The sequence below is a fragment of the Rhea pennata genome, chromosome 21 (genome assembly GCF_028389875.1).
Source record: "Rhea pennata isolate bPtePen1 chromosome 21, bPtePen1.pri, whole genome shotgun sequence".
NCBI lineage: Eukaryota > Metazoa > Chordata > Aves > Rheiformes > Rheidae > Rhea > Rhea pennata.
In genome coordinates, this window is record NC_084683.1 from 3333608 (window position 1) to 3348696 (window position 15089).

Consider the following 15089-nt stretch of genomic DNA (forward strand, 5'->3'; position numbering starts at 1 on the left):
ACTGGGTCTCTACCAAATTCGCTCAAATATTGAAAAAAAAAAAAAAAAAAAAAAAAAAAAAAAAAGATTTGAAAGACATTGAGTTTCCTGGTGGTTCGATTTTAATACAATATGCAGATGATTTATTGATAACAAGCAAAATTCTGATGATTGTTTAATGGATACTATATATTTATGCACTGCATTAGCAACTAAAGGGCATTGTGCACCTCCATCTAAGCTCCAGCTGTGTTGTACAGAGGTGAAGTACTGAGGAGTCATTCTGAAGGAGGGACAGTGAATAATTAATCCAGAAGGAATAAAAGCCTTAGCTGAAGTTCCTCACAATTCCTCCTGCAGCTGCATCTGAAGGGCCCTGGAAACCAGCAGAAGGGGAATACGTTCAACCTCCAACTGGTGTTATATGGGAAAGACACAGAAATGCTGTGAAGCTGTCAGGCCCACCTGAGCCATGTGCACCCTGCATCCCTTCCACTGGCTGCTCCCTCCCTCCTCCCTCAGCATACCTGCTCCTGGGCTCCTGCTTCACAGGGCCAAGGTCCTAGAGGTCAGTTCTGTGTGTTTGGGAAAGTTAAGTGACTTTTGGCCTTTGGAGCAATGAGGTCTGGTGCCCAGGCAGGAACTGGGTCCTAGAGAGCTGGAGAGACTGTACCTAGAGCGAAGTCTTTGTGCAAGCCTGAATGGGTGGGGTGGAAGTTGAACAAGCTATAAGTAGCATTAAGGATCTGAGTGAGCTAGTCAAGCTAGAGCAGAGGCAGGAGGAGCAGCACCATGGCAGGGCTTTGTGTCTGCTCCACTCTGGTCACTGGGGCCAATCGAGGAATCGGCCTGGGAATTGTCAAGCAGCTCCTGCAGATGCCAAACCCACCCGAGTGGGTCTTTGCAGCCTGCCGGGACCCCAAGGGAGAGTGAGCACAGGTGAGGCTCAGTGGAGCTGACTTTGCTGGGGGTGGAAGCACAGGTCATCACATGCTGCCTGGGGGGCATGTTTGGGCCAGGAGAAGATTTGTAAGGACTCAGATGGGAAGGTGCAACCCTGCACTGCAGTTGCCAGGGCACAGGGCAGCCCGGCGAGCTGTGCATGGGGTGTGCAGAGAGGCTAGGGCTCCTGGAGGACAGGCAGGGAGCTCCTGGCACAGCCTGGCACTCATCTCCTCAAGGGCTAGAGGGAAAGGCTTGAGTCTGCAACAGGAGGGCAGAGGGTGAGGTAGTGGCATGTGATGTGTGCAGGAGGCATGGAGCCGTGTCCGGCTGGAGCAGGGCACCCAGGGTAGGCTGCTGGGCATGGGGCAGTGCAGGGACAGAGCAGGAGTGACAGTGGCTGTGCCTGGCACAGGCTGAGAGCGGACGTCTGCCCAGGTGTCCCTGCCTCTCTGTTGTGCCCTCTCTTGCAGGAGTTACAGCAGTTGGCCCCCAAGCACCACAACCTGGTCATCATTCCACTTGGTAGGTGCTCCTGGCTGTGCCCCAAGGGTGAGGGGCCCTTGCCCAGGCTCTCCTCGTTAACCAGCACTGTCTGCTCCCACAGCCCAGCCGCTCACCTGGCATGCTGTGCGCACCGCAGCAACCCAGTGAGAGGTGGGAGCGGTGCCAACAGTCCCAGCATGTAGTGGGGGAAGCAGGCTCACTGCTGTCACTCCTCCCCACAGCCTGTCTCCAGCCATGCCAGAGACTCCTGCCTTCCTGCCTGGCAGGGAGTGGCCTGGGGCTCCTCTCTCCTCTGGGGCCCCCTTTCTCCCACGTGCCCTGATTCCTGCCCCAGCATATGCCTGAGGGCACATGGGGCTCCTGTGCCCTCGCATCAGGCCGTCATGGGAGGCACAAAGGGAAGCAGGCGCTTACCTCACTCTGTGTTGGCTCTGTAGAAGTCACTGACCCTGCCAGCATCCAGGCAGCTGCAGACAGAGTCAGGGAGCACCTGAAGGGCTCTGGGCTGAACCTCCTCATCAACAATGCTGGGATTGCAAAACCAAGCTCTTTGGAAACTGAGACTGTGGAGAACATGTCCCAGGTGTATGCCACCAACACAACTGGGCCCCTGCTGGTGAGCCAGGTGAGAACCCGCACCTGTGGCTTTGCAGCTCTGCTCCAGGGAACATTGCTTCCCCTTGGTTCCAGCTCCTGGAGCTGGGAGATCCGAGGTAGCTGGGAAGGACTGAAGGGAAGGGCCTGCTCTCTGCTCCAGAGCCCAGTGGGCTCTCGTCCTGACAACAGCCTTGTATTCTCCAGCTCAGATGGGGAGTGCAAGGAGCCATGGGTCAGTGCCAAGGAGTAGGAACCTGGAGGTCTGAGGTTGCAAGAGCAGGAATCTGCTCACTGATTTGGTGCTGATGTGATGCAGTGTGGAAGGAGCAGTTCAAATCTCCTGAAGTGCATCCACACAGGCCCTTCTTTCCTCTCGTTGCAGGCATTCCTGCCCTTGCTGAAGAAGGCTGCCCAGGGAAGCTCAAGCTCTGAGCTGAGCTGCAGCAAGGCAGCCATCATCAACATGTCCAGCATTGTTGGCTCCATTGAGAAAATATGTTTCTGGGATAATGTGCAATATATCTCATACCGCTGAAGCAAGGTACTGCCACGCTGTGCTGGCACAGCGTGAGCCCCCAAGCTTTTTATCTCCCAAACCCCCTCAAGCCCTCTTGTGACTCCCCTCCCTCCCTTCTGCCATCTCTTTCCACTTGCAACGGTTCTCGGGAGTCCCTTTCTCCCACCCACGGCACTCGCTTCCTTCCTGTCCATGCCAGGAGATGCTGTATGCCACTTCCCAGTGCTGTTCTCAGCTGTGCTGAGTGCCTGTGCTTGGAGACTGTGGCAGCACTGTGTGTCGCAGGGAGCTCTGCTTGCCTGCCCTCCTCTGCCCCTGCCTTGGGGTCTGCACATGTTCCCTAGGGGAGGGCACTGTTTTCCTCCCCACAGTGATCCTTGTGGTGCCTCCTTGCAGGCTGCTCTGAACATGCTCACCAAGTGCCAGTCCCTGGGGTACCGGCAGCACGGCATCCTCTGCGCTGCTCTCCACCCTGGCTGGGTGCAAACGGACATTGGGAACTCAGCAGGACACAAGGGAGGATGTTTTCTGGGGCAGGTCCAGAACCTCATTTTTCAGGAACCCAGAGCGTCCTGTTTACCGAACATCCTGAGAGTTGCCAGGCTCCAGTTGAACTGTGTGGATAATGCTTGGAGCTTGTGGCACAGGAGGGAAGGAGAAGGCAGGCAGGGAGCCTTCCTGCAAAGTGTTAGCGTCTCCTCACTTCATTCACCCCAGTGAGCTTCAAGCCACGGGCTCAGGGAGGCATTGGCCGAAGCAGGAGCCTGCTCAGACCCTTAGAAGGCCTTGAGCACAAAGTTGTGTTTCTCCTCTGTCCCTGCAGGCCCCACTGACGGTGGACATGAGCGTACAAGGAGTGCTGAATGTGCTCTGCTCCCTCTCCGAGAAGGACACGGGGACTTTCCTGGACTGGGAAGGGAAAGCACTGCCCTGGTGAGACACCAGCCCAGCGTCATGCCCAGATCCTGGCAGCAGGTCCCTTTGCTGCTGCACTGTGCCCACGTCCTCAATAAACCTGTGTCCATGAGCAGCAGTGCTACCATGTCCATCTGTGACTGCAACCGGATGTGTGTGGGGGGTATGAACTTGCAGAGGGCAGCCTTCTTCCTAGGCAGGACTCCTTAGTGTTTTGTGTAGCAGTGCCACCAGGCTAGTTCTTCCGACTCATGGCTGTGCATGGGGATCCCCATGAGTGATGGCCTGTGGGTTCTGTGGGAAGGTAACCATGCTCTGGAAACATGATCTCCAGGAAGCAAATTATCCCGAGGCAGGTGTCCCAGGCTGGTGCCCATCTCTGAGGAGCTGGGTCACCCCAGGGGCTGTGGGGCCCACATGGGTGCTGAGGGGAGGCAGCACAGGGTTGGCAAAGATCCCGAGCAGCCATCGGGCTCCCTTTCCCCCAGCTGGCTGTGCTCGCATGCCACGTGGACACCACTCCAGCCTGGGATAGCTCAGTGGGGCTGGGGAGTCATGGGAACTCATGTGCCCTCTCCCCACATGGCACTGCAAAAGGGTTGCTCTACAGCAAACTGTGTCCTGCCTCCTGCATCCTCTCCCATGGGTCCAGAGCCCACTGGGAACTCCTGGTCTTAGCGATGCAAGATGGGACGCAAGGCACTCGCACGGTCAGGGGGCAGAGCAAGGAGAGCTGGCCTTCAGGCTCAGCCAGAAGCTACCAATCCATCAGGGAGCTCAGGATGGCATGTCCTGTCCCTGTCTGGATGCTCTGCGGATGCAGCTCACCCAGGACGTGGAGGCTGCTAGCTGAGGCGAGGGCTGGGGAATGGTGCCCAGGGCATGCCCAGCTGGACAAGGCTCCTGCAGGGAACAGGGGAGCTCTAGCCTGAGGACAGTGACCCCCAGCCCCTGGGAGGGCAGGAGGGAGGCTCAGTGCACATGAGGCCACCCGCTTCAGAGAGGGACTGAGCACATGCCCCAGGCATTGCTGGCAGCATGCATGTCGAGGGTGGAGAAGGGCTCCCAGCATGTCCCTGGGGGTCGCCAGCAGTTTGGGCTGTGGATATGTGGGGACATGACAGCTCAACTGGGTCCTCACACTTCCCCTGGGGCCAGCTCTACAGTGACAGCCCAGGGCCAGTGAGACTTGGCCCCACGGTGACAGCCTGGGGCCAACCGGATCTGACTCCATGGTGACATATGGGGCTGACAGAGCCTGGCAACAGTCAGACCTCACGATGACAGTCTGGGGCTGCTGGGGCCTGGCCCCTCTCCTGCCTGCAGGCTCCGTTGTTCCTCAGAGATGCCTGAGCAGAGAGACACTTCCAGCTTCTGCTTGTGGCCCTTGGCCTCCACTGGGAGGGCAGCAAGAGGCACCAGGTCCCGGCTGGGCCAGGAAGGGCTGAGGGCCCGTGCATCTGCCCGAAGGGTGGGCTGCAAAAGGCTGCGGGCAGCAAGCTAGCATGGGTGCATGGGCAAGGGAAGGGCTGGCTGGGTAGAAACCCCTTCACAGGCATTGCTGCAGGGACACAGCCTCATGCCAGTGGTGACAGGGGGATGCCCTGCCCTATGTCTGGGAGGGCACAGTAGCAGGTCTCGTGGCGGGGATAGACACCTGCCACTCACAAACAGTAAACAGGATGGGGGACCAGGAGCACACTGGTGAGGGCTACCCACTCACAGGTAGCTGCTGTGGGGGACAGGAGCAGGGAGCTGGGTCATCACTGGCACAGGCCACCTGGCACAAGCCCCATACTGGCAAAAGGCTGTGCATGCAGAGCCAGAGGAGAGAGGTGTCAGCTCCCGCCATTTACAGAGGCAGGGGGACAGGGGCACTGCAAGACTCCAGGCATGGGGTAAGAAAGAAGGGAGCGAGAGGCTGACTCTCATGTCCTTCCTGTCTCCCTGGCAGCCTGAGTCCAGCAAAAGATGAGCAGCAGACTGTGGGCACTGCAGCGGACAGGTGAGGGGAAGGCTGGCAGGGACAGCGGACATGGGGCTCCAGTACAGCTCCAGCTCCTGGCCAGCAGTCTATCATCAGGACACGCTGTTTCCTTCCTGGTTGAAGAAGGTACCTGTAGTGTCCTGCTAGAGGCTGGCCAGCATGGTTAGGATGCCCCATACACTGTGCTCCACCATCAGAGGGGCCTGCAGAAGGGGACAAGGGTCAACATCACTGCTGTGGACCAAGACTTGCACGGAAAGCAGGAGGGTCTGACCAGAGAGTCTGGCTATCCATGTACCTGGCCTACCACAGCTTACTGCCCGCTTGCTGCCAGCTCTGGCCCACCATATTGTCCTAGCATCAGGTGGCATCACACAATATCCTCTCTTTCAGGATACTCTGCCACATCTGCTGCCGTGGCACAGCTACGGCCCTGTAATCACACCTGCAACTCTTCTGCCAAGGGCAGCACATCTCTCATGGTAGCTAGTCTGTCCTGAAACACTTCAATCAAGGTAGCATGTACACTGCAATAGCAGATACAGCATGGCACCTCTATCATTGGAGTTTCTACAGTGGTGACGTATCCATCACAACAGCACATCTGCTGCAGTACCCCATGTCTCATAGAAGGCTCTGCTCGGGGCTGCACACCTCTTGCGATAGCACATCTATCCTAGTGTTTCATCAGCATGAATCTTGTCCCTTAGGCCAGCACACCAATCCTCCTGGCACATCCCCAGGCTATCACAGAACGGTTGAGATTGGAAGGAACACCTGGAGATTATCTAGTCCAACTCCCCTGCTCAAGAAGGGTCATGTTGCACAGGATCACGGCCAGGCAGATTTTGAATATCTCCAGAGAAGGAGACTCCACAACCTCTCTGGGCCACCTGTTCTAGTGTTCTGTCATCTTCACAGTAAAGAAGTCTTTCCTCATCGTGAAGCTCTTCTCCTGAGATGCATCACAAATGACATCTGTTCTGCAACTACCCATCTGTCACAGTTACGTGGCATGTGAGCCGATGCCTGCGTTGCTGATGAGCAGGTTTAGGCCCTAGCCTTTCAGATGGGTCTTCATAGCCTGCCCCTGCGATGCTCTGCAAACTCAGTGTGTCTGCCAGCATAAAAAAAGGACGTGGAGGAGAGCTCTGACAGTTTCCACAGCTGCGGGAGTTGGGTACTGCCTGGCATCCTGCCCTGTTGTGGGATAGGGTCCTTGCCTCCCTAATGGTACTACACCGCTCATCAGCTCTCTAACATAGCTCACTTCTTCCCACCTCCAATTTGCAGCACCAAAATAACCCTGAATACCCCATGCCTTCCTTGTGTGCCCTCAGAAATATTGCTGTGGTTGGACTAACTCTTTTTAAACAAGTATTATCCAAAAAGGAAGGATTGGTCTGAGTAGATCAGAGTGCTAAACACATCAAAATGAGCAGCAGCTTGTCCTTGCTTATTGGTTTTGCCCAGAAGCCTGGGCTTCACAGACTTAGCTGTGAATATATATAACGCATCCCTCGGGAGGATGTCTAGCTGAGTTTATGGATATAGCCTTACTGCTTGGATGCTTTAACAAGACATATTTTCACTTCAAGCAGGCTGATTTGTTTAAAGTAAAGCAGTTTTTATGAAGGTTCATCCAATGTTTCAAACTGCTATCCAGCTCTTTTTTAATGATATAGGAGACCACTCTTAAGAGGAGTTTAACTACATTTGCTTCATATATTCAAGGAATTTATGACTGCACAGGCCTTATTTTATAACAGATTCTTGGTCCTTACATACTGAGGCTCTCACATTTATTTTACATGTCATTGCCATTAGGAACCAACCCCAGTTGGATGTATGTGTTTCAATGATAGACATCATCTTTGGGGAAACAATTAAAACTATGCTCTAGAGTCCATCCATACTGCACAGCAGCTATAGGGGCTGCTAAAATCTGGTGGATAGATTAATTTTATCTTTGAATTACGTGAAGATACAGATGTCTCAACCAGAGATCTGGTTGACATCTTTTTTCCTTTTTAGCAATCTGTGCTTAAATTGATCTTCCACAACACAATTTCCCATAGTTTTGCAGCTGTTTCAGGACTTCATAAAGGTGTGATGAAAACAAACTGGGAGAATTTGATGAGCAAATTTGTTTTGGGCTTGCCCTATGTGAATTAAATACCCTTAGGGGCAGCACAGGTCTTTATAAGATTATTATTGCTGTTGCCTTATAAAATCAATGGCTATTTCTCAACATTAGGCTCAAATTTTAAATTGTTTCTGATTTTGAATATTGAGTTAGGCTTTCCTTTGTGCTGAGGTTTTTGGACCCAGCACAGAGCTTGGACACATTCAGGTGCTGCTCAATTTGGGACTGATTTTGCTGGAAGTCCAAATCCTTTCCCCAGCTGACTCATCTGCACTCTCCATGCACAGTATCAGCATCTTTGGTGTGTGCGTGTAGCTTTTCCCCAGGATTCAAGAGGGCACTTGTGGCTGGGTACAGGACATTTCACAGCATACTCTTCAGTGACCTTTTGAGGGGATAAAATTAACCGATTTCCAGGCACTGTCACTCACCATGAGGGATCTTTCACCACTCTGGTGAATGATTAATTTCTTTGGACTAGCTGAGTCATTGCAACAAGGAAAAGTCATGGTATGCTTATCGGTTGCCCTTTGAGACCCAAAGCACTTGCATAGTAGAGCGCACACTTGCCTTCCCACACGCCAGCAGCCCAGTGTGCAAGGTGCATGCAGGATCAGAGCCAGGTGTGTGGGATGAGCTCATTTCTTTTGCTACGCCAACCAAATTAGCTTCCCCTATGCAATGGCTGAATTGGTTCCTAAAAGCAAAGTGAACAGCTGAGAGTCTCAACTTTGCCACAGTCAAAGAAATAAAAGAATAAGAAAGGGAAGGAAGGGAATGGAATGAAGAGACAGGTCTTACACATTTTAGAATTGATTTCTAACATCCATTTTTGAAAAGTGTATTCCTGTTATTGGTTGGAAATTATCTTTTCTTAATATGGAGAAAGAACATTTGGAGTAGCTTCTCTTTTTGAATCTATTTTGTTGTTGTAATAGGATTTTTCATCAGTTTTTAGCTTACTTGGAGAGTTGACTCCCTTCTGGATTGCGCATGTTTTAGTAAAGACTTTATATTGAGTGGCCAGCCCCTTGAGATGTCCCTTTTATGCTGGCCAAGCTTTGGTGAGGGGAGTGAGTGTGCTCTTTGCATCACATATTACCAGTTGGGGATCTCAGGTAATTTTAAAGATGCTATCACTTATTACAAAGAAGGCGTTCTACTTTTAGTATTGCGAGAGAAAAATTCACTGCCTATTTTTAGTAAAGATTGACTTCAGGAATGTCTTTTTGGCTAAGAAATGATGGAACATTTACTTGAACTTTTTAGATGAATTTTTAACAAATAAACAGGTAGGTAGAAATTGATACAGTATCTGCATTTCTTTGATTCAGTTTCCTTATTATTCACTCTACAGAAGTACTTTGGGAATGAGCTCTGGCTACTTCTTATTTCAGTTATTACAGTGGTGAAAATTTTATTGCAAATGTTCCCTTAGCTGCATGTTTTTATTGATTTATTACCAACTCTTTTTAAAAACCCACACTCTGAGCAGCCCTCACTCTCTTAAGACACTACTGTCTGCCTCCCCAAGACACACCTGCAGGAAAACATACTCCAGCACTTTCTGCATATTTAACACTTCACCCCAACTCCAACCTTCTCCAGGAACCTTACATCCTTACCCACCACCCTGGTAGGCAAGTGCACACAAATACCCTATCTTTAGACACATGAAGTGCTGTCCTGTCTTCTCTCCCTGTTCCACTACAAGCCTTTATGCTGTCCAGATCTGCTTGCTACCTTCTCCTGCTGCTCCCCAGTACTGCTGACAAAGGTCAACAAATTTGGTCACCTTTGAAAAGGATAGGAAAACTCCCCAGTCCAGGCTGCAAACATCACAAACCAGACTGTGTCTCTGGGCCTGAGCATCAACCTGTAATATCAACACCAACAGAGAGACAGATTTCCCATGTGCATCCTTTTAGCCTATTTCTTCTCCCTCTCTTTGCCAGCAGCAAAGGAAAGGATGACCAGAATCACCTCCAAACAGGCATCAAACCAATCCTTCTGCTCAGAAACTGTCCAGTAAGTTTGAATGTTGTGTCCTGCCTTACTTTGGTTTGTGAATCTATGAGTCACAGTCCAAAAAGCCAGGCAAACTCAAGTACTGCATTCAGCACTTTTGGGAACTGGTGTGGTACCTTTCTCATAAAACTTGCTTGGTCAAGTTGTCCAGACCCACCTCCGCCTGCCTCTGAAGCTAGTTTGACTGCTGGTTTGACAGAGGACAGTGCTGCTTGGCAGGAGGGAGTGGGCCAAGACATTCATGAATTTCCTCCCTGCCTGGCGGGGCTGGAGCTGTCTGGCTGCCAGCATTAAGGCAGGGTATCTAACAAAGCTGTCCTCTGGCCCCGAGGAAAACAGAGGGCTAGAGACAATACCCAGTGCAGGGAGAAAGATTGCTCCATACCTAGATAGACCAGTTTCACGTTGGAGTGCTGGGCAGGTAATTCTCTCAGGGCCTGGAAGCGAAGCGATGGAGCAGGGGTTAGATGGCACTGGTGACCAACAGCATGGCTATGTATCCCAGATGCAGGACCACTCATCTGTGCCAGCCCAGCCGTCAGGTCAGCCCCAGCCAGAGCCTGTCCAAGATGGCTTTGCACAGGCTAGGGAAGGATTTTGTGGCCGATACACCTGAGGGCTGTGCTGCCATTCAGAGAGACCTGGACAGGCTGGAGAGCTGGGCAGAGAGAAACCTAATGAGGTTCAACAAGGGCAAGTGCAGAGTCCTGCACCTAGGGAAAAATAACCCTAGGCATCAGTACAAGCTGGGGGCTGATCTGCTGGAGAGCAGCTCTGCAGAGAAAGACCTGGGAGTGCTGGTGGAAGACAGGTTGACCACGAGCCACCAATGGTGGCCAGGAAGGCCAATGGTCTCCTAGGGTGCATTAGGCAGAGTGTTGCCAGCAGGTCGAGGGAGGTGATCCTGCCCCTCTACTCAGCCCTGGGGAGGCCACATCTCGAGTGCTGTGTCCAGTTCTGGGCTCCCCAGTACAAGAGAGACATGGAACTACTGGAGAGAGTCCAGCGTAGGGCTATGAGGATGATCAGAGGGCTGGAGCATCTGCCCTATGAGGAACGGCTGCGAGAGCTGGGCCTGTTTAGCCTGCAGAAGAGAAGACTGAAGGGGATCTAATCTGTGTATAAGTACCTGAAGGGAGGGTGTCAAGGGGATGGGGACAAACTCTTTTCAGTTGGCCCATGCAAAAGGACAAGAGGCAATAGGCAGAAACTGAACCACAAGAAGTTCCGCCTGAATGTGAGGAGGAATTTCTTTACTGTGATAGAGTAGTGGAACAGTGTGCCCAGAGAGGTTCTGGAATCTCTTTCTCTGGAAATATTCAAAACCTGCCTGGATGCAACCCTCTCTAACATGCTATAGGTGACCCTGTTTGAGCATGGAGGTTGCACTAGATGATCTCCAGAGTTTTCTTCCAACCTTACCCATTCTGTGATTCTGTGATTTTAGTGCATTCCCAGCAGACAGGGCAGCGCAGTGTTCTCCCGGATGGCATTGCCAGGGATGTAGGGAATTTTGTTGTCCAACCAAGAGGCTGGCAGGAGAAGGGGTCCTGCTGGATTCAGACTCTCTTCTCTTCCCCAGTCACAGTGAGGTAATGATCAGCTGGACAGGGAAGGGGTTTCCATTGGCAAGGCCAGGATGTGGGCACCCTGCGGGCACAGCTTGGGTGCCCCTCCAGTCTCCTCACATGTAGCTGGGTCGAGCACAGCCATAACCATGAGGCTGGCCTGGGCCCCAGTTGCTGGCCAGGGGGCTGGCAGCTCCCCAGAGACATAGTGAGAGTGTCACATGGGAGTGACTCAGCCAGCCTGCTCCAAGCTGGGAGCCAGACCCTGCAGAGACCTGGCAGGGCCATGGGGTCTGCAAATTCCCCTTCGCTCACTCAGCTTGTGGCCATCCCTGTGCCTTATTCCTGCACTGACCTCCCATCAGGTTCGCAGCAGGTGGCAAAGATGTGCTAGAGGGCCTAGGGGCTTGCGGCAAGCTACCTCACCAGCTCCAGCCCAATGTCTGGATTGGACCCTCCCACCAGGACACTTTGAGCCAGCACAGCCACCTTCTATGCACTGGGTGGTGACAAACAGGCTGCACCTGGCAGAATTTCTGGCTGTTCTGCAGGAACAGGAGATGGGGAACAGGCCATGGCGTGGCTCCGGGCTCCTGTGGGGATGGTGACAGTGCTGGCAGCAGCTTCCCAGGCTCAGGTTTGCCAGGCTAGGGGCTGAGGTTGGGCCAGGAGCTTCCCAGCATGGTGAACAAGGGGCCAGATGTCCCCTGTCTGGCAGCATCACCCAGTTTCCCAAGATTTGATTCCTTCCCTGCAGCCCCAGCTGCAGTCCCTGTAATCATGGAATAAGGATCACTTCTTTTCAGTGCTTGGAAGGATGCCTGAAACGCAACCACAAACCAGAAGAGACCTAAACAGGTGTGAAATCTGGCATTTATTATACAAGCTGGCAAGCTCAACTTGTATAAACGATCTCCATCAGAGCACCCAGGAGCCAGCAGAGGAGGCCCACAGCTCTCCGCAGGCAGCTGTCTACAGCTGTCAGGGCACTAAGCCTACAGCCATCACCTTTCTCCCTGCTGGAGGACAATGCAGGGAGGCTTATCAGACCAACACATCTCTGCTAAGCCAAGGCTCCTGCAGCCAATACCAGCCCAGAGGCATGGATTTGGGGAAGGAAGAAGTGAGTAACATGCTGAAAGAAACAAGGGACTTCCACACAAAAAGTCTCAACAGAAGTCTCACAGTCTGTGTTTGGCCCAATATTTGGGGCAAGCTGAGCTTAAGATTGGGGAGGAAATAAGAGGAAAGTAGTGGGGATGGGTCTGTTACATCTGGATGTGTCTAAGAGCATCTCTGCTGCTCAGCCCTGCTCAGCCTCTCGGAGGAAAGTGACAGGCTGGCTATTCCTTGAAGATCCAAGTAGTTTCAGACCTGGCACTCACCAGAGAAATATTCTGGCTTCTGCCAGCAGCTGCTAAATGGTGGAGGGGCAGGAAATTTGAAAAAACTGTTTTCAGCTGACACAGTGCATGGGAAGAAGAAGCAATGTTTCCTTCCATCTCAGTGGGTAGACTAAGGCCTCCATGCAGGGTGTACATTTCGGAGAATGGCTGGCATTAGACTGATCCATTGTAGAAGGCTTTTATTATGGGCATAATCACCCATTCAAACAATTGCACTATACAGTCTTGCCTGTTCCTGCTCCTCTCTACAAGGCAGCACCTAGAGCAGACTTCCCATTAGAAACCAACATGACTAGAGTTTCTTCTTTTTCTTTCTAGGCGCTTGGGAAAGGAGAAAATAGACATGAGAAAAAGGCAGCTGAAGGACCAGATCTGATGAGAACAGCTGCCAGCCAGCCAAGCACAAAGCTGAGGAAGCCAAGCAGCAAGCAACCTTTGGAAACGTCCAACTGTTAGCCAAGGTAATGGCCAACATTTCGGCCATCTTCGCCATTTTGGCCAACCAGACAGCAGCACAGACGTGCCAGGGCACAGGTCATGGCTCAGGAAACACTACTTGAGGGCAGGTTTCCCAAGGGTTGCTGTGGGAAAGAGATGAGACAAATATAACCAAGATCTCCATGCTGTCAAAGCACCCTATGACTCTTAGGAATGGGGAGGACATCAGGAGGACTCAAATCCAAACCCCCTTCAGAGGCAGCTCAACACAGACTTCACACTAGGTTGCCGGGGGCTTGATCAAGCCAGGTCTTAAAACCCCCACGAAAAGAGATCCCACAGCCTCTCTGGGCCCGTCTTTCAATGTCTGACTATCCTCACAGTGAACTTTTTTTCCTCTAGGTCAACCTTCTCCATTTCTACCTTATAAACACTGCCCTTTTCACTCAGGCTGTGCACCTCCATGACCTGCAGCTCCCTGACTGCATGAAGTGAGCACAATTGCTGCATATTGAACAACTGCAGTACATCTTGTTTGTGAACTGGTCCCCTCAGACCCACTTTGCAACTGCTACATCCCACGCAGGGGGCCCCGCCATATTGACCGAGAGGCAGGCAAGGAGGGCCTTGATCACTGCTGGCAGCCACCCAGTGGATCCACCCTTCCTGCACTGGCTCTTTCTCCCCCTTATTCCCCTCCTGGCCCTGGCCTTTCTAGTACCCCTCAGACGCCCCTCAGGCGCCCCTCAGACGCCAGCACCTCAGCCCTGCGCACCAGAGCAAGCCCGCGCTGAGCTTCCCGAAGCCTTGTCGTAACGCGGGATCACAGCACCCGCAGAGAGCATGCGCAGAGAGCATGCGCAGAGAGCATGCGTGGCACTGCCTGCCTGGGGCCACCAGCAGCGCTCTACAGCGGGGCTGCAGCGCCTCAAATGGCGGCGCCCTGCCCAGCTTCCGCCCAGCTTCCGCTGAGCCGTGTCATATGGCCTCATGTACTGCCATTGCATCAGCCAGACGCCGCCCTGCCCCTCAGCCTGGCAAAAGGGGTGGGGCTTATCCTGAGTGAAGATGATGACAGCCAATCGGAGAGGGGCACCCGGTGCCATCAGCGGGGGCGGGGCAGCTCTTGCAGAGCGGCTGGTGGTGCAGAGTGAGGGACTGCGGCGGGGGCTGCGCCAGACTGGGTGCTGGTGGCAAGGCGCTTGCGGCCTGCGCAGCACTGCTGGGTACAAGCCTGCCGCAAAGCGTGCCGGGAGCCTGCCTCTGTCAGCGGCCATGGCGGATGCAGGGGCCGGAGCAACTGCGATGGCCTGCGGGACCTCTGCCAGGGCTCTGGGCGGCTTGAGGGGCTGTCGGCATTTGGGTTTGCCCCCACAACCTCTCTCTGCCTCCCAGAACGGTGCAGGCCGGGGGAAGGTTCCCTGCGAGGGGGACGGTGGTGAGAGGGTGGAGGCAACAGCATCGCTGGTACTGGTGCTGCTGGGAGAGGCTTTTCTTCCCGCCTCCCTCAGAGGCCGAGGACAGTGCTAAGTACCATGTACAATACGCAGGAGCTGGTCTTCTGTCACTGGTGTGGGTAAGGTAATGTGACTGCTTGCAGGGGTGATTTCCAGGCATCCTTACAGCTGACCCAGCTTGGAGCAGGTAGGTTGGAGCAGGCGATCTCCAGAGGACCTTTCCAACTGCAGCCACTCTACGATCCTATGATTTATTCACCTTGAATTGTTGTAGGACTTAGCAGTTCTCCCCAGAGATAGGGCAAGGCAGACACAGTCTCTGACTAACAGTTCAGTATCCAGGTGAACTTGGGATCTTCAAATACATGGTTTCAAAAAACAGGTAACTAGAGCTAGAACTGCAGACATCTGGGAGGTTGGAGGGGGTAGGTTTTGGATCAGCACCATTTGGGACGGATTGATGATTAAACTGGGGAGCTGGTGAAAGTAATTGTTAATGTGAAGAACCCCTTTTAAGGGATAAAGGCAGTGATCCTGATGTTAGTGCTTGAGTTGACAATGTGATGTCTTGATGCAAGAGCCTTGTTCTTTGCTGTCCCCTC

The 15089-nt window shown here is 53.0% G+C and overlaps 1 pseudogene; it reads left to right on the forward strand.

Moving 5' to 3' along the window:
- Positions 1 to 771: 771 nt before the first annotated feature.
- Positions 772 to 3479, forward strand: LOC134149774 (C-signal-like; annotated as a pseudogene).
- Positions 3480 to 15089: the final 11610 nt, after the last annotated feature.